Source organism: Marmota monax, unplaced genomic scaffold, assembly GCF_021218885.2.
Source record: "Marmota monax isolate L192 unplaced genomic scaffold, Marmota_monax_Labrador192_F-V1.1 WCK01_AAM20220418_F8-fsc00419, whole genome shotgun sequence".
Lineage (NCBI taxonomy): Eukaryota > Metazoa > Chordata > Mammalia > Rodentia > Sciuridae > Marmota > Marmota monax.
The window spans coordinates 211,873-231,464 of NW_026692021.1; the positions used below are offsets into that span (position 1 = coordinate 211,873).

At 32.8% G+C, this 19,592-nt stretch overlaps 1 long non-coding RNA gene and 1 pseudogene across 1 annotated transcript; one reads left to right on the forward strand and one right to left on the reverse strand.

Moving 5' to 3' along the window:
- LOC124097448 (short transient receptor potential channel 7-like) overlaps window positions 1–583 on the reverse strand; it is a 162,284-nt pseudogene extending 161,701 nt beyond the window's left edge.
- Window positions 584–5,533: 4,950 nt separating this feature from the next.
- LOC124097441 (uncharacterized) lies at window positions 5,534–15,387 on the forward strand. Its single transcript, XR_009227562.1, has 3 exons — window positions 5,534–5,644; window positions 14,566–14,725; window positions 15,274–15,387. It is a non-coding gene; the product is annotated as an uncharacterized LOC124097441 (long non-coding RNA).
- Window positions 15,388–19,592: the final 4,205 nt, after the last annotated feature.

Consider the following 19,592-nt stretch of genomic DNA (forward strand, 5'->3'; position numbering starts at 1 on the left):
GTGGGACAATGAGGCAAACAAGTTCAGTTACATTCCCAGAGGCCTGCAGACTCCTCAGAGGCAGAACAAACAAAAATTGTTAGATAAAAAATATCATGATTGGAACGTTATTACAAATTATGAAATCTAATTAGAAATCATTGTCTTAAACACCCAGATCAAGACAAATAGTTGCCTGAACTTTTTTTTTTTTTTTTCCAAATGGAGAATCTTCAGTTATCCAGTTTTTCTACCCTTGGGTAGAGGAGTCCAGCAGAGCTGTATGTGGGTTGATGTGGAATGTGATGGGAGATGGAGGGAGAGTGTGGGGAGGGTGAGGGGTAGGGATGTGACAAAGGCCTGTTTCATCCATTTGTGTAGTCAAGCAAGTCACTTGTTTCCCCTGTACTTTTGTTTTCTTATGTACAACATAGAAAACTTTCTGCACCATAGGGTCCATGGGGGGATTAAATGAAGTAACTTGAATGGAGAAAGTAGGCAGTATTACTTTTATTCTGTTCCTTTGCATCTACCCCAGTTCTACAAGGGCTGTGTCCACCACAGTTACTGCCACATTTGCCTCAAATGTCTTGCCCCAGTACATTGTCATACTGCAAGTATGGTCACATAGGCCTGTTTATATATTTCTCCATGAAAATTAAGCATCTAAGAGAAAAAAAATGTGACAGGGAGCAGGACTAGAGTCATTGCCACTTGCTGATGGCTGCAATCAGCCCTCCTGAAGGAGTTCAGTTGTAACTTCTTAAGACTGAACCTGGAGTTTTATATGGGTTGGGGGAATAGGTCAACTTACATGCTGGGTTCACTTCTAAATATTCTTTCTCACTGTAGTGTAATATAGAGGTTAATATTAATACCATTAATCATAGCAGTTAATATTTATTAAGTACCTATTATGTGGCAGGTGCTATGCTAACATATATAGGTGCTAACTTCACATATATTAATGTGTTAATTCTTGTATCAAACCTATGAGGAAGGCACCATTATTATCCTCATCTCAAATAAAGATGCGGAGTGAAGCTAGGCTCAAAGACAGTATTTGAAGTCAGAAGGTTTAAAGTAGGAATTCTGGCTCTGCCATTTGCCAGTCTGTGACTTTAAACAAGTTACCTAAGAAATTAATAAGGTTTTAAATGGCAAATGAGATAAACTAATAGCTATCATGTAATTTGAGCTCAACTCAGTATGTTCCATTTCCAGCTAGCCTTGAGTACCTAAGAGGGGGGCTGGGGCAGATGATCCCTCAGCTTCCACTGACTTAGAATCTTAAACTTTTCTGATTCTCCTGTTGACCCTTCCTGAATTTTCTATTCCATTTCTCCACTCTGCTTCCATGGACACTATTCAAATAATATTGAACGGCATCGATTTTAACAAGACGCATCTATTCTAAAGATAAGTACTTAGGAATTTGTTTCTAAATTATTTTGCATGATCCAAGAAAATTATCTTTTTGTTATCAGTTATGTCTTAATGCATAAAGAATACTTAGTATTTCACTTAAGCCATTTTTAATATTTTTTAGTTGTAGGTGGACACAATACCTTTATTTCATTTATTTATTTTTATGTGGTGCTGAGGATTGAACCCAGTGCCTCACGTATGCTAGGTAAGCACTGTACCACTCAGCCACAAATACAGCTTAACAAGCCATTTTTAAAAGTAATCACAGAGCAAGACTTTTAAATTAAACCTAGGGTTTTGAGGTTTTAAAAAACTATTAATTAATCTTATGAATTTTTAAATTTTGGGCTCCATGCAGTTTACTTCTCATTTTCCCTTTTGACCTATGCCAGCATGATTTTTGGTATAAACCAAAGATTGGAGGCCAGAGCTTAGAACTCTAATTCTGCCTATAGCAGAGTCCAAGGGAAAAAGCTGCTAAACTATGTGGTAGAACATATTCTTTATCTGCTAAAAATAAAAGGAATAATTATGGGCAATTAAATCTATTTGGATTTTCATGGCTTTCTCTTTATTTCCTAAGTCAGGCTTTCCCTTATTTTTCTGTCCTTATTTACTCTATTCTCTAATTTGCTTACAAACCATGTCATTAAAAGCACAGATTTTTGACCATAAGGAATGGTTCATTTCAGATCCTTATAAAAGCTAAGAAGCATGAAGGCCAGAGAAGTAACTTTGCCAAGGTTTCGGTTAGTGGCAGAGCTGGAACTGGTATTAAGTTCTTTAGATTTCCAATTTATGTGCTTTTTCCACGGTATCAAGAAATATTTTAGAAATAACTAGATCAGACTTAGTATTTGCTTTTGAACTTATTCTTGCTTTCTTATTTTCATCCTTTAACATTTAAAGGAATTTTTTTCAGTACCACGCAGAGGCACTTAACCACTGAGTCACATCTCCAGTCCTTTTTTGTTGTTTATTTAGAAACAGGGTCTCACTAAATTACTGGGGGCCTCACTAAGTTGCTGATTGCTTTGAACTAGTAATAATCCTGCCTCAGCCTCTCGAGCTGCTGGGATTACTGGCAAGTGCCACCATGCTCCACTTAAAGGAAAACTTAAAGGATAGTTGAATCATTAAAAAGCTCATTTCTTTCATAAATTTGATTTCAGTAACAGACATTTAAATTTGTTTTAGACATCTCTGTGAGATTGAGTTTAAAATTGTTTTAACCCTTTAAAGTTACCCTATTAAAAATGTTATACATTTGTAATATTGTTGAAATGATAAACATGGTAAACACTGAAAATTAACATTGACATTATGCAAGCTAGCACATTGGTTTTGTAGGTTATTAAATATATTTACATTTTTATTATTTAAAATAATTCTTTAATTCTTCTAAGTTCTCTGTGGTCTTTGGCTAATTCTAATTTTTAACATTTGACTTAACATTTTAATGTAATCTGTTCAAAATTATAAAAATTATTTATTTTGTGACTAGTCCAGGTACTTTTTTTCCTGTTTTTTTTTTTTTAACCTCACCATTTAATCTTCAGCTATTTAATTTATCAGCCTTTAAGGAAGGAATAGGGTAGGATATAGAGTTGGTGAAACTCAAAATTGTCAGTTTGTTTTTTGTTTTTGTTACCTTCAATAGTAAAAAATTATTTGAAAATAGGCAAAATGTATTGAAATAATGATGCATGTTTAGGACCCTCTTTGGAGTTTGGTTTTCCATAACCAAATGTTTACTCTATGGGAAAATAGCTATAATCCTGTTGAAATTCAGTGGTGTACCAGAAGACCATGCAGGGGCTTTTGGAAAGAAGACTCCTGCTGTATCTTGGAGGAGGCCTGCCTCGGTGGTGAACAGATGGAGCCATTCAGCATGGGAAATTCTAAGAGGAGCTAGCCTTGGAAGAGAGGGTAGTGTCTGAAAATGTGATGTATATTCTGGGTAGGCAAATACTTAAATAGACATTATAAGAATACAGTACTATTCAGGTCAGTGGTAGTATTTTCTAGATATTTTTTGATGTTTTCTTTATTATCCCCTATATCAACATTAACTAAAATTTGGCATTCATAAAATAGTAATGCAACATCTTAATTTTCCCCCTTTTGAGTTACCTGAAGACTCTTAAAAAGTATATAAATATAATCAATTATACTTAATCATACATTTAAACTTTTCTTTAAAAGAAAATTTAGAACTGTTTTGGAAAATTTCGAATGTATAGTTGTCAGATTTATATCTAGCCTTTTACTATATGTATATTTATACACATGTATATACACATACATACACACATGCGTATCTGCACACCCACACACACTCTGTGTGTTTCTCCTTTTACTTGTTTTCTGGCACAAGTCCAGACTGTCTTCCCCTTATAGGGTATATTGTTGTAACCTTCTAATCAAGCTCCCTCAGAATAGTACTGATCATTTCAAACTCAGCCTACAATCTTAATAAGAGCTCTAAATCATCCCTTTTAACTTGTATTCTTCATCATAGTGTTCAATTTACTGTCTTCAAAAAACCTCTTTCTATCTAAAGAGGAAATTAGTATCACACTTTAAATTAATCATCATCCCCACCCGCATCTTTCACTTCTTTTAAAGTCATCTTCTCTCACTATTTTAAGAAACTGCTCACTTCTGACTATCCTGGTTCAAACCATTTCTCTTTGTCTTCCCTTTTCATTCTTTTCTCCAAACTCCTGTTTTTATACCCAATAACTCACAGTGTAGCTCTTTATTCTTTGGTATAAAGAGAAAAGATTAGATGAGAGACTTCTAGGATTTCATCTTTCTGTGTGTGTGTGTGTGTGTGTGTGTGTATACATGCTCAGTTCTTGTTAGATCAATAGCAGGCACTCAATTAAAGTGTATTGAGTGAGTAATGAAGGAATAACAGCTATGAGGTAGTGAAGAATCCTATCAAGATGGATATTTGTTTTGTGGGATATGGTATTTCAAAGTTTGAAGATTTTCTAAGCAAGATAGGGAAACTATTTTCTTTGCAGTGGAATTTTAAGATCAGAAGTCATGGTAAACAAGTATCTTTTGATTAGTTATTCTAAAGTGCAAAAAATATGTTCTTGGTGTAAAGTTTTATCTTCATTTAAGACCCTGGAATTAACCCGAGAGTTGGAAAATTGCCCATGGAGGTAAGTATTTGGGAAGAAAGGAAAGATGGGAAGGAGAAAGGGGGACCAATGGAAGATTCATAAATGTATCTGATTATTAGTATCTAAGGAAGGAAGAAAACTAACCAATAATTATGATTGTAGAGTCCTAGAGAAGTATACTTTGAACAGCTTTCTCAACTAATGCCATAATTTAGCTGATGAGTGACAGGGTGGTGGCATTCAACTTGTAGGTTTATTTGGCCATAACTTCCACATTCTTTCTCCTGAGGAAATGCCCAGACGTGTAGATTCTGGTGACAGCAAGGCAGTTAAATAATCTGTGGTATGAATTTGGTTTTATTTTATATCCCAGCAGCTATAAAATCTGTGAAGAAAACTCTGATTCTTTTTTTCTCTATGGAAAACTGAATACCTTCTTTACATTTCTTCTTTGGTGTAACTCTGAATTAAAATTTTAATTTAGGGATTACTTAATTCCTATTCTTTATCTTCAGCAAGAATCTTGAAGCTTTTTATTTATTTATTTATTTTATATTTATTTTTTAATTTTCGGCGGGCACAACATCTTTGTATGTGGTGCTGAGCCACATCCTCAGCCCCTCTTGAAGCTTTTTATAACTGTAAGAAAAAGTTGCAATTCTCTTGAGCTATTGCCAATAGCTTACAGTGGTGCCAAAATTTATGTGTGGGAAAGTTGATTTCAATGAGGGTAATTTATCTGAAGTTTAGCTAAGAAACTAGTGTTTTGCTGCCAAGCAATTATTTGCATTTCTAAAAAATGACTTATACTTTTAACCAATGCTTTCTTTCATTGTAGACTAGTTACTTAAGTAATTTATTATCAGTAGTGGTATATATTCTATAATGGAAACTATATTCTTGTTTAATTTGGTTAAGCTCAGCCTTTTTTAAAATACGTGATTTGGGTACTTCCATTAAACATTGCCTTTTGTTTAAATGAAATCCACAGGAATTAAATCAACAACTAGAAAAAAGAAAAAAAAATGGAAGAACGTGAAAAAAGAAAGATAATTGCTGAAGAAAAGCACAAGGAATGGGTTCAGAAAAAGAATGGACAGGTAAAAAGGAAAAAAATGCATACACATATTCTAACATCGCTTTTCAAAGTCTTTCTTCCAATTAGTCCTTAGCTAGGTTTTTCTTATATTTCTCTTAGGTTCTTTCTTCTTTGGGGTTTTGCTTTTGTTTTTTACCCCTACCCTCATGAATATTTATCAAGTCTCTTGTCTTCTGCCCTTTGCCCTTTACTCTTCTTTTGTTTTTGGTACTAAGGATTGATCCCAGGCATGCTTTACCACTGAACTACATCTCTGCCCTTTTTATTTTGTTTTGAAACAGGGTCTTACTAAGTTGCTGAGACTGCCTCTAACTTGCCATCCTCCTGCCTTAGTCCCCTTGAGTCACTGGGATTACATGCATGCACTACAGAGCCTGGATGCCCTCTAATTTTGTTCTTTTCTGTCCCTGTGACCTCTACTAGTGTCTGCCTGCATTCAGCAATTCTAAATATTTTTTTAAATATTTTTTTAGTTGTATATTGACACAATACCTTTATTGTATTTATTTATTTTTATGTGGTGCTGAAGATGGAACCCAGCACCTCACATGTGCTAGGCAAGCGCTCTACCACTGAGCTACAATGCCAGCCCCACCGATTCTGAATCTTTAGGCTTGAATTTTTTGAGTCTTGGATTTCTATCCATTAGATCAGCAGGCAACTCCAAATGTGTACACCTAAAAATAATACCTTTGCCCCATTCCTCTTCATAGACTTTTTCCTATTATTCCTTTATTTCTATTACTTCTACTGTGTCTTCAGTCACTTAATAATAATTCTGTTGCTCCAAAACATCCCTTCCTTTACTATATATAATTGCTGCTTCTCTTTTATTTTCTGAATCATCTCGTTACTTCCTTCAACTTTATTGTTTACTTCTCCACACTAGGATATAAGTTCTTATAAGATCAGGAATTTTGCTTCTTTTTTTCAGTTCTCCAACAGCTTATCCATTACCACACATTAGAGGTACCCAGGAATATTTCTTAAATGAATAAAGCCTTCCTGTATGTCTCTGCCAGATTAAACTTTGCTGAATAGATCTGTCATTCCTTATGTCTAAATTTTTTTTTCATGTTCCACACCTGTACTGTCTTCTGACTGAGATTTTAACAACTCTAGACTGACTGGTTAAAGAGTCTCCACTCTATTCCCTGAGCCAAAGTAGCATTTCAGCCACGTACCATCAGTTTTATCTTTATTCTATGCTGATTCTTTTTACTGGGATTATTTAGGGAGCTCACACAAGATAATCACAGCCGCCCCCCATCTTCTTGGAGTATTAGTTTTACTGGAAATTTTTTCAGAGGAAAATGTTATATTTTTATGTTAAAGCAAACATAGGTATATAAAGAAGTAGACTGTAAGTTTATTTTTATTTTATTTTTCAAAGTGTTGATGATCAAACCCAGGGCCTTGCATATACTAAGAGAGCACTGAATTTTTTTTTACATTATTTTTAAGATACAAATAAATGTCCTAGAAATCTTGAGCTTTTGGCTGTACTGCCCAGGCCTCAAGAGTATGTATTCTTGAGAAATTTTGAGAATACTTATCTTCTTACTATTTTTCATTTCCTAATTTTTACATATGGTATTATATCAGGATGGAATCTCATCATATTCTCTGTTCTAATTTTCCATTTGTCATCTAACTCAGATTGCTTCCTACATGCAGATTGGCTGTTCACATGTTAGAGATTCTTTCCTGTGAATCTTTGTTCAATTTATATTAACTTTTATCATATGGTGCTTTGTATTTTGTGTATGTTTTATAAAAAAGAAAAAAAATGGCTGTTTTGTAGTATGTACATCCCTTTTCTTTCCTTGTAATTTTAAGATCCTTAAGAACAAGAATTCTTTTTTACATTATTTTTATCCGTTACAAGGTTTATAATTCTTTGTATATAGTAAGCATTTATTAATTGAATGAGTGATTGAATTTTCTTTTTTCTTTTTCTTTTTTGCAGTGCTGGGGATCAAACCTAGGGTTTCTCTCATGCTGGGTTTTACCACTGAGCTATATTCCTATTCTTCCTTTCAATTTTATTTTTGTTATTATTATTATTATTATTATTACTTTTTAATTTATGGTGCTAATTGAACCCATGGCCTTAAGCATGTTAGGCTAGCATGCAACCATTGAGCTATCCTTCATATCCCTACTTTCAATTTTAATACATTCTTATGTTGGATCACTCATTAGAAATATTTTTAAAAGGTCTTTATTTTGTTTATTTATTTTTATATGGTGCTGAGGATCGAACCCAGTGCCTCACATGTACAAGGCAAGTGCTCCGCCACTGAGCCACAACCACAGCCTGATACATTAGAAATTTTAAAATAGATGGGCATGGTGGCACATGCCTGTTGACTCCAACTACTTTAGAAGCTGAGATAGGAGAATCACAAATTTGAGTCCAGTCTGGGCAATTTTCTGAGACCCTGACTCAAAATGAAATTAAAAAAAGTCTAGGGGAGGGCGTAGCTCTGTGATAGACTGCTTATCTAGCATGCACGAGGGCTTGAGTGGAATCCCTAATACTGCCTCCCAACCCCCATTTAAAAAAAATTATTCTGCTATCACTTTGTTTTTTATTGTTATTTGTAAGTTTAGAATGATATTGATTTTATTATTAAAATATAACTATGAATATAGATAAATGCTCAAATTATAGGACAAAGTTTTAAATTTTTAATTATAGTTTTTGTCCTTACCTATTGTTGAATCTGATGCCAAGTGATATTATTATGAGTATCAAATAATTTCAGTAAGTTGAAGAAAACATAACCTTCATCATCCAGGCATTAGAAGAAGGAAATTGGTTAGAGAGGCGTCTGTGTTTATCAAATACCATAAAAGTATTTGATTTTACTTGGATTGTGTTTGTTTAGAAATCAATTACTATGGATTGTGTTTGTTTACTTCATCCCCAAAAGAGTACTTTGAATAAATGTCACAATGAAAATAAGTCTATATGACCATTACAAAATTTTTGTTGACACCTTTTTGAAGTTTATATGAAAATAGTGCTCCATGTATGGTGTGCTCTCTCCTCTAGAAGCTTCTCTTATCTTCTAAATTCATTCAGCTAATTTTACCATGCCAATCAAACATAATTGTTGTTTTTCTAAGAATGTAAGATACTGCTGAGAGATATATGATATATATTCACTGTTTTAGTTAGTTGTAGTAGACCTAATCCAATTATTTTTGAGGAAAAAATTCTTTTGGAGTAAGTGGCTTGCCATAACATAAATCACTAATTATTGAAAGCAGGATTCCATAAGGTAGAAAATGATTCAGAGATGAACCCTGAAAAATTAATTTACCTATTCTTCAGCATTCTTGTGCAAGTTAAAGAATAATCGATCCCTCCTTTTTTTTTCTTAAAAACTATCAGATTTCTTACTCAGCCTTAGTTACATTTACCTGTATTTGTAAGGACTGCTCTCCTGGTTCTTCTCTTCCTGTCTGGCATCTAGATTTCTGTTTACATTTCATGGTGTGTGGTCCTCTGCTGCCTCCAGCTTCATTTTAGTTGTATATTGGGCTGCTATTTTCTCTAAGTCATTTTCACTGTGTTTTATCAAAAAATCAGACAAAAAGAATTTATGTATACATTAGTAAGATTGCTTTCTTCTAATATGACTGTAAATTGTGAAATCCTTTTAAAAAATGGTTTATCTCATTGAGTACACTTAATATTTGTGTTGTTATGCTAATTTATTTTCCAAATTAATTTTTTTACACATTAATACAAATTTTGAAAAAGGCCTCTACTTTCAGTGTTTTAAAAGTTATTTAAAAATAAAAATGTTTTTAATTCTCAAAACACACTGATATTTTATTTGAAAGACTTAATTCAAATCAACAAGGTGTATGATTGATAACATTGTTATCAGTGTATCATTCATGCTTTCAACATATGTTTACTTAGCTTTTTCTATGTGCCAAGAGGGCCCTATTCGAGGAATTAAAATAGAAAGTCAAAAACTTTAAGTAGCCAGTTGTTCATTTCTTTTACTTGTAAGAAACAAAGGTTCTTTCAGGGCACCATTTTAGAAAAGGAAGATTAATTATTGTCCTCTGTGATATAGAACCAGTGTGCTAGAAAATCTGAAGCCACTTAATGGCTGACTGCTTTCTCAGTAGCAGTGACTATTCTGACTGCCTGCTGTGCAATAAAATACACCTGTTTTAAGTTTATGAATTTGACAGATATATGTACCTGTATAATTAATAAGCACCAGAGTCAAGATAATAGAATGTTTTCATCACTCCGGAAAGTTCCCTTCGCATCCAACCCCCATTCCCTTCCAATAGCCAGCCCCAGCTCCAAATATCCTGGTAATATTTCTATTCTGTATATAAGATTGTGCTTTCTATACTTTTTTAAAATCAGAATGAAAGAATGTGTTGGACTTCTTTGTGTTGGACTTCTTTTGTTTTTAAATATATCCTGATATTTCATATATTGTTGATTCATTTTTATTGATTAGTAGTCTCCAATGGAATAGCATAAATTGTTTATCCATTGAATTGTTGATGGTCAGTGGATTGTTTTCCATTAGGAGATATTATTAATAAAATTATATGACCATTTATATACAAGTCTTTTGTGAACATTTGTTTTCATTTGTTTTGGGTAAATGTTTAGGAGCTGAATGTGGTAAGAATGTGTTTACAAGAAATTGCCAAAGTATTTTCTAAGGTGCTTATACCAATTTATATTCCCATGACTATTTATGAAAGTTCCAAATATTTTACATCTTTGGCAAAACTTATATTGTCAGTCTTTCATTTTACTTCTTCCAGTGTGTGTATAGTATATGCCATTGCTTTAATTTTCATTTCCCTGAGATCTAATGCTGTTTCACATCTTTTTATAAGCTCATTGTATTAGTCTTTCAGGGATGCCATAACCAAATACCATAGACTTTGGTGGTATAAACAACCAAAAATTTTCTCACATCCCAGAGACTGGAAATCAAGATGAAGGTGTCTGCAGGTTTGGATTCTCTTTAGGCCTCTTGCCTGCAGATGGCTTGTCTTCTGGTTTTTCTTGTGCACACATATCTTTAGTGTATTTTCCTCTTTAAAAGACATCAGTCTTATTGGATGAAGACCTCATTTAAGTTTGATTAACTCTTGGAAGTTTTTATCTCCTCACACTGGGAGATAGGCCTTCAACATAGGAGTTGAAGGGACACAATTCAGTTTATTATACTTATTGACCATGGTAGGCAAGCACTCTACAACTGAGCTACATATGTTGTTAGCTTCTTTTGTATCAGTTTAAGTCTTTTGCCCATTTTTTGAAGGGGTTATATGACTTCTTATTAAGATCTAAGAATTTGTAAGAATTCACGGTTGAGTAAAACTTAGGGGCAGAGAGCATGCTTAGCAGGCTCTGGGTTCAGTCCTCAACAAGCCTCCTCTCCTCCATCAAAAGACATGTAGGAATTATTCTTTCTTTCTTTTTTTTTTTTTTTTTTTTTTTTGAGATGGGGATCTTGGTGATATCACTTTGTTACCCTGGTTGGCCTCAAATTCCTGGGCTTGTCAGGTGATCCTCTTGTCTGAGCCTTCCAAGTAGCTGGGAATATAGGTAAATGTGACACTGGGTGAATTTTGTACATTTCTCTTCACTTTTTCTTTTCTTTTTTTAATGTGGTGCTGGGGATTGAACTCAGGGCCTCACTCAGGCTAGTCTAGCACCTACCAATGAGCTAATCCCCAGTCATAGAATTCTTTATATATTCAGACCACAAGTCCAATGTCAGATAAATGCATTGCAATTATTTCCTCCCATTTAACTTTTTTTTTTTGCCAAGGACTAAATCCAGGGATGTTTACCTACTGAGTCACATCTCCAGCCAGTTTTTTCTTTTTTGTTTTGAGACAGGGTCTTACTAAGTGGCTTAGGAGGGTCTTGCTAAGTTGCTGAGGCTGACTTTGAAATTGAGATCCTCCTGCCTCAGTCTGCTGAGTCACTGGGATTACAGGTGTGTGCCATCACTCATGGCCCATTTAATTTTTTTCAATAATATATCTTAAAGATCAGAATGATCTTCCTTCCATCCTTCCTTCCCTGGGGATTTAACCCATGTAGACTTTACCACTTAGATATATCCCCATCCTTTTTTTGAGACAAAATCTTGCTAAATTGTGTAGGGCCTCCCTAAGTTGCTGAGGCTGGCCTTGAACTTTTGATCCTCCTGCTTCAGCCTCCCTATTCACTGGGATTATAGACACGCACCTCTGTGCCCAACTTAAAGAGCACAAGTTTTAAATTTTGACAATATTCCATATTTCAGTTTTTTCTTTTATGGTTATGGTTTGTATGTCTTTATTTAAGAAACATTGTGTAGTTCAAGAGTATAAATTATTTATTGTTTTCTTCTAGAAGTTATAACTTCAGCTTTACCTGTATGTTTATTTTGAGTTCATTTTAATATCTGGTTGAGTTAAATGTTGGGATTTATTCATTTGCATACATATATTCAATTGTTCCACTGTTAATTGAATAGATAATCCTTTCCCTATCAAATTACCTTGGCACTTTGTTTAAAATCAATTGACCATACACACACACACACACACACACACACACAGATCTATTTCTAATTCTATTGTCTTCTATTGATTTATATCCTGTGTCAGCAGTAATAACTTGTTACTACAGCTCTATAATTCTTGAACTTATAGTTTTTTAAAAATAGATAATATAAATCAACTTTTGTCTTCTTTTCCAAACATTTTAATTTCTTTGCACCTTTCTGTATGTAATTCAGCATCTGATTATGAGATTTGCTAAGTATGCCTGCTTGAATAGTGCCTGGCACTATTGGGATTTTGTTAAATGTGTAGATCATTTTGGAGAAAATGACTCAGTAATATCAAATTTAAATTCTATGAATATGTTTTTTTCTTTCCATTTATTTGTCTTATTTCTCATCAGTTTTATTTAGTTTTAATGATGGCATTATGCATCATTTGTTACATGTATTTCTAATTATTTCACATTTTGGGCTATAGAGCAGTTATTTTGCCTTGTTTCTGATATTATCTTGTAACATAAAATTAATTTGTGTAGTCATTTGTTATTATTTCTTCCTTAAATGTACATTGCAAACTACCAATGAAGCTATCAGAAGCTAGAGTACTTTGTAGTAAATTTTGAATTGTTTTATAGTAAATGTTTATCCAGATACTATTTCTTCTTGAATTAATTTTGAGAAGTAGTATGTTTTAAGGAGTTTTGACATTTCACTTTGGTTTAAATTTTTTGGCATAACATTCTTTTTAGCATTCTTCCATTTCGAAGTCTTTGTGGTCTATAGTGATCTACTACTTACTGTGTGAACTTAGACAAATTACTTACCCTCTTGTGCCTTCCTTTCCTCCTTTGTAAATAGGATAATAATAGTACCTACCTCATACTGGGATTGTAGAATTAACTGATAGTCCATTTGTATAATAAAGTACATAGAATAGTGTGAGGTATAGATACCAATGAAGTGTTAGTTTCTGTCATTGAAAACATTGTAGGGACTGGATGATTTCTTGTTGGTGAGGTTAGGCAGGAGAGTCATAAATCACACAGATTAAGAGAGATATATTCCAAGACCATTTTCAGTTTGTAGATTTTCTGCCAGTGAGGAGTAAATAAAACCCATTATTGTTCCATTGGCTATTGAGGTTTTGTTATGAAAAGATTCCTTTTCACAGCTAATGGCTGCACAGCAAGAAATAAATATATTAACTTGAGGAATGGTGCAAGCCCTGATTTTCAAAACTTGCTTTTGCTGCTCAGCACTGAACAGGACATATATTGTATGTAACTGATGTTTGTTAATTGGGTGTTAATTTATATTACAGTATTTTACAAGATACTTTCAGGGAAGGAAATTCTCTTTTTGGATCATCTTTCTTTGCTCCATGAAAACTGATATATATATATATATATATATATATATATATATATATATATATATATATATGTATATGTATTCCATATTCCTTTTATACCTTTCAGATTAATTTCTAAAACTTTGATAAAGAGAACTATCCATGCCATTATTTATTTAGAATTTAACTACAGTTGGTAGGTTATCATTTGAGTAAGGAGAAGAAAAGCATTGAGTTATAGTCTATGTCAAAAATTATTTTTTTCCTGAAAAGGGCCAGATCTTAAACATCTCAGGTTTTCTGCCCATGCAGGCTCTGTGTGAACTATTCAACTTTGCTATTGTAGAATAAAAGAACCCATATGCAAATATATAAGAGAAATGAGTTGGCCATACTTATATAAAATGTTGTTTACAAATACAGATGGCCTGTGGGCCGAATTTGACATTTAGCCTTGTTTGCAAGCCTCTGATCTATATAAAACAGTATACCTAAAGATTTGCCCAATTATGTCCTTATATGCAATCTTCAGCAAGCATTATTCATTTGAACTATATAACTCACTTTTGGTGAATACCTATCCAAGTATTTGTATTGACAAGTTGTCTATCTAGGAAATGTTTATATACATGAGGGTAAACATCCATTAAAAATACTAGGATTCAGCAGTCTAACAGATAGTAATATTTATTCACCAATTTATTTAAAGAATATTTATGGAGCACCTATTATTTACTCAGCACTATCCCAGTTGCAGGTATACATTGGTGAGCAAGATCTTTGTCAGTGTCCTAATGAAACTTACAGCCAAGCAGTAACTACCTGTTATTGAGATTAAATGGGTAATTGCAGTATGTTATATATTCTCATAAACCACATTGTTCCAACCACTGTTGCACCACTTATTTTAAGAATAATAGAAGTTTAGAAAATTATTGCACATAACAATCCTTCCTTATGTGAGAATAATTACAGGTATTTCAATTAAAATTTCTATTTTTATTTAAGAAAAGGAAAGAAAGAGAACAAAAAATGAATAAAGAAATGGAGGAGAAAGCAATGAAAGAACTAGGGAAAGAACATTTGCAGGAAAAAGCAAAAGAAAAATATCAAGAATGGTTAAAGAAAAAAAATTGCTGAAGAATGTGAGAAGAAGAAGAAAGAAAAGGTATTTTTATTAAAGTAGCCAGTTATATAATATGTGTTTTTGGTGTTCATAGGTGCCAACTATATTTTAGAAAAAAGTATATAATTAGAAAATTGACTGTATCATAGCATAAAGATATGAAAATATCCTTACTTAGATTATGCTTCTTTAATCTTCAAAATGAATATGTATTTTTGGTTTCCTTACATTGAGTAATTTCAATAAGCCTATATATTTTTCAGTCATATACAAAATTGTTGTTAATTGTTTTAAATATTTTTCAATATACTTTTATCTAGTCATATTACTGTATAATAAATTACTTTAAAAGGAAGGCAGATTGCTTTCTATTTCTTGGGTTTGATGTCTTATTGTTTAGAGGAAGACACATTAATATCACATCCCTGATCATGTTCAATTTTACTCTCAAATTATAGAAATATAATTCAATATTGTGGCCAGTAAGCCATTGTGAGAGGAAGCAACCGGGAGAAAAGACTCAGTAGAATTTGAATCGAATGTTTAGTTATAGAATATCCTTGGAAATGCTTTGGTCTTGTCATTTTAAGGAAAAAGAAAAACAATGGCAAGCCGAATTACAAGAGAAAAAGGAAATAGCAGATAAAAAGTTTAAGGAATGGTTGGAAAATGCAAAAAGTAAACCTCGTCCAGCTGTAAAGAGCTATGGTTATGCCGATGGAAAACTTACAGGTTAGTTTTTATGTTATGTGGCTTACATAAGTATGGTTTGCAGAAGCAAATTTTATACATTTTATTTCTTTTTCACAGAAATAGAAACTTATAAAATTTATTTTTCTTTCAAATTACTATCTTTTAGAAAATTATACTATGTTGGTAGGAATTTATTCATTCTCCATAAATGATATATAAAGGTATTGGTTGTAAAACTTCAAACTTACACTTTTAAGCAATGATTTCTAACATTAGAAAATAAATGAAATTCTCAGGGATGAAGTTGTAGTTCAGTCATGAAGCATGTCCTTAGCATGCATACAGCCCTGGGTTCAATTGCTAGCATCCCTGGTAGTGCTCTTACATTCTTGGATGAAGAAGCCTTACTCAGGGTGTTTTTAATGGTTCAGCTTGCCTACCCTTTTTCTAACCTTCTCTAAGGCAGAGCTTCCAGTGTCTTTGGCACATTCTTTTTACAGGGTGGGATATAGATAGCACATGATCAAACAGAACCAATTGGCCTTTAGGCTTGATCTGATGATAAATGGCATTGCATGTTTTTCTTTGTGCTTTATGTTGAAAGCTCATACCTTGATGACAGCTGCCTTCGATTGTTTAAATGATTTATTATTAAAAATACACCCATTCTGTTTTGTTCACACAATGGAACATATTCCAGACTTTGTTTTGACCATCTTGGTGAAGTGTGTGTTGACATATTATGCAGTCAAAGTGGGCTGCCAGGGTCTGAAAGACACATTCCTGCTGTCAGGATTAGGCCTCTCTTATATGTCATAGAGGTCATTCATTATATCCATTAATCCATTTTAGCTACTGAGGATGGCTTCTTCCTCCTCCTTCTCCTCCTCCTCCTGCCCCCACCTTCCTCCCTGCCACACTGCCTCCATCTCTTTCTTTCTTGCTTAAAAAAGGTCAATAAGCAGTGATTTTAACCTAATGATTAGATAGTAAAGCTAAGACTTTAGATGGGAATATACATATTGACTAGAAATTAATTGCTAAAACAATGGACTATTTTATTAAATTACTTTGCTTTTTAAATGAGTTTAATTCTTTTTTATTTTATTGGTTCTCTTTAGTTATACATGACTGTAGAATTCATTTTGATATAACTATACAAATATAGGACATACCGTTCTTATGGATATACATGATGGTGTATTTATATACATTATATGAAAATTATTTTGAATTCATTTCACTCTTTTCTTTTCCTATCCCCATCCCTTCCATTCATTCTAATAAGCAACATATTTGTCTGCATGCTGTACTTCCCTTAAGTCTTTATTCTTTATCCTATCATTTTTATGAATTATGAAATAAAGGAATTTGTGTGCCTATAATGACCAAAGGATTTGAAGATAATTTACAGAATGTTCTTCCTTCACATAGTTATTATTGTCAGGCATCACAAGTTTTAAACAGTATGTTCATCAAAAGATGCTCTCTAATTAGTAATAACATTGCACTGATTCTGTGAAATCATATTAACTTGAATAACAGTAAATCAAAATTCCCTGGTTCTAAACAAAAATCTTGATTTACTTTAGCTGTATAAGCAAAATAATTTTTTCTGTAAATTTTAGTCTCTGACAAGGGGAATCTAGTTCACAAATAACTCATTTCCTATATAGGGTTAAGAAAATGAAGGTTTTATTCAATTTTATGGTTCTGAAATTAATTCCATAGTAAAAACTTTGCAGGTATTATTATTTGCATAGATTTTAACAATATTACTTGCGTTCTCAGCATTAATTTTTGTATATGCTTTAACAATATTGTTTGGCTTCTCAGAATTATCTTTTACTACATTGCTATAGTGTGTCAGTGATAGTTCGCTTTTTTGACAGTTTAACATTTTCTAGGAATTTTAAAATAAGTAATTTTTCTCAAGAAGTTTAGTTGTTTTGTTTTGTTCTGATTTTTCAATGATTGTAAGTTTTTACAGTGGAACTTCCTATCCAGAACCAGCCTTTTGTAATCCAATTCCATGGAAACCAATTCATATGCCACCTCCCAAAGAAGCTAACGATCTATCAGGAAAGAAGAATAAAACACCTGTGATAAGAGAGCCACACAGGTCATCTCTGGTAATTCATAAAGCCAGAAGCAATCTTTGCCTTGGAACTCTGTGCAAAATGGAAAGATAGTATATGTGGAAAATACTATGCTTTTACCTAAAGCTACTTAATTTTGAAATCAAAAGATTTTTTACCTCTCAATCAGCAAGTTAGTACTTGATGTGATTATTGACATAATAATTTTTGTATTTTATATGGAGTCTGAAGGATTAATTGAGAAAGGTATTGTTTACGTTTTGGTTTTTCTTTTAAGATTGATCTTGGCATATTGTTTTGCATGATAAATCTAACAATTTTGTTTAGCTTGTATTAAAACCACACTGTAATACCCATAAAACCAATTTTTTTTCCTGTATTATTTCATACTCTATATTGTTTGCTGATGTTTATGTTTAAGAACATAACATTAAGATTAATTTGTCCAATATGCATTTCTAAACTGCATGCTTTTCTAAATGGATTAGAAACCAAGAATAATCAAAAACAGTCTTTGTTTATGGCTTTTAGTATACTTTTACCATTTAGATATTTTTAAAATAACTGAGTTAAAGTTTATTTTGTTACAGCTACAAGAGTTGGGACTTTCAAATGAAAATCTAAATACATCGTTTCATGCTCTGCGTCTTAGATTGATGTGTCATAATCTTGAGACCTTAGTAATATTGTGCTTTATTTTGTAAAAATACTTATGCTTTAATTGTACTTCTTGTTAGCTTTGAAATTAGGATTGTCATTGCATTATTTTTTAATATTGAAAAGTTAATTGTTAAGTTTTATGTTGCTGAGGTTGAAATCACAGATCTTATTAATAAACACATTTTAAGGATAAAAGTTGAAATGATTACTAAAATAGCACACAATTTGTATTAAATTTTATTAAATATGCTTTTTAGGAAAAGCCTGTTATCTTTTTTAGGGCCTGAGAAAGAAATGAAAATTTATTCATTTGAAAGTGATTTATATTTAGAATATATTCCATATTTTTGCCAGATTAGTCACTGGCCAAGTTTCTGGTGATCAGGTAATATGTTGAACAATGCAAGGACAGCAGAATTTTTTAAGCATATTCATGTAATCACAACTTTAGAAAAATGCACTTCTAAGCATAGAACAATTTGTTAGCAATCAGTAGGGATTGTTTAGTCAAAATGTTGGTGAGATTTAGGTTTAGTTTGTTTGTTTTTATGCAGTACTAAGGATTGAACCTAGAACCTCAATACTCACTGAGCTATGCTGAGCTATGTTTCTGGCCCTTGTGACCCTTGACCATATTTCTTAGAACTCCTGAAATAGTGATACTTCCAGATAATCATTCTATTTGAGTAAATTTGCCTTTATAGAGAAAATGTAGAATCTTTCAGGGTAGCAATATTTTTCTGTTAAAAATATATGTGCATTTTCTCTATAAAAGCAATTTTGGCTTTATATAACTCTGTGTGTGTGTGTGTGTGTGTGTGTGTGAGAGAGAGAGAGAGAGAGAGAGAGAGAGAGAGAGAGAGGTGTATCTGAAGTATCTGAATTTCTGAGGGTTTCATATGTAGTTGTTATAATAAACATTCTATTTCACAGCTGAGATTAACTGTTAAATATAACTATTCTAGCAAGACTTTTCATTCAGTCATTAATCATTTTAGTGTATATCCTGAGTTCAATAGATATCAGTAGTTTGAATTTTATTCTTTCTCTTTTTTTAGTACTGGGGATTGAACCTACAGGTGCTTTACTACTAAGACACATCCACAGCCCTTTTTATTTTTTTTATTTTGAGACATTGTTTCACTAAGTTGCTTAGGGCCTCATTAAATTGCAGAGGCTAGCCTCAAACTTGTGATCTCCTGCCTCAGCCTCCCTTGTTGCTGGAATTATAGCTGTCTACCACTCTGCCTGGATTTAATTGTAATTGCCTCTGAAGATTTTAAACAAGGAATTGATAAGGTGTGGTTTATTCTTTGAGATTACATTGGCTGCTCTGAAGAAAATTACTTAATTGGGAGGAGGGGAGAATGGAGGAGGGAAATGTTTAGAAGATTTTTTTATCATCTAGCAAAGAGATCATGATAACTTGGATTAAGATGGCGGCAGTAATAAGAAGT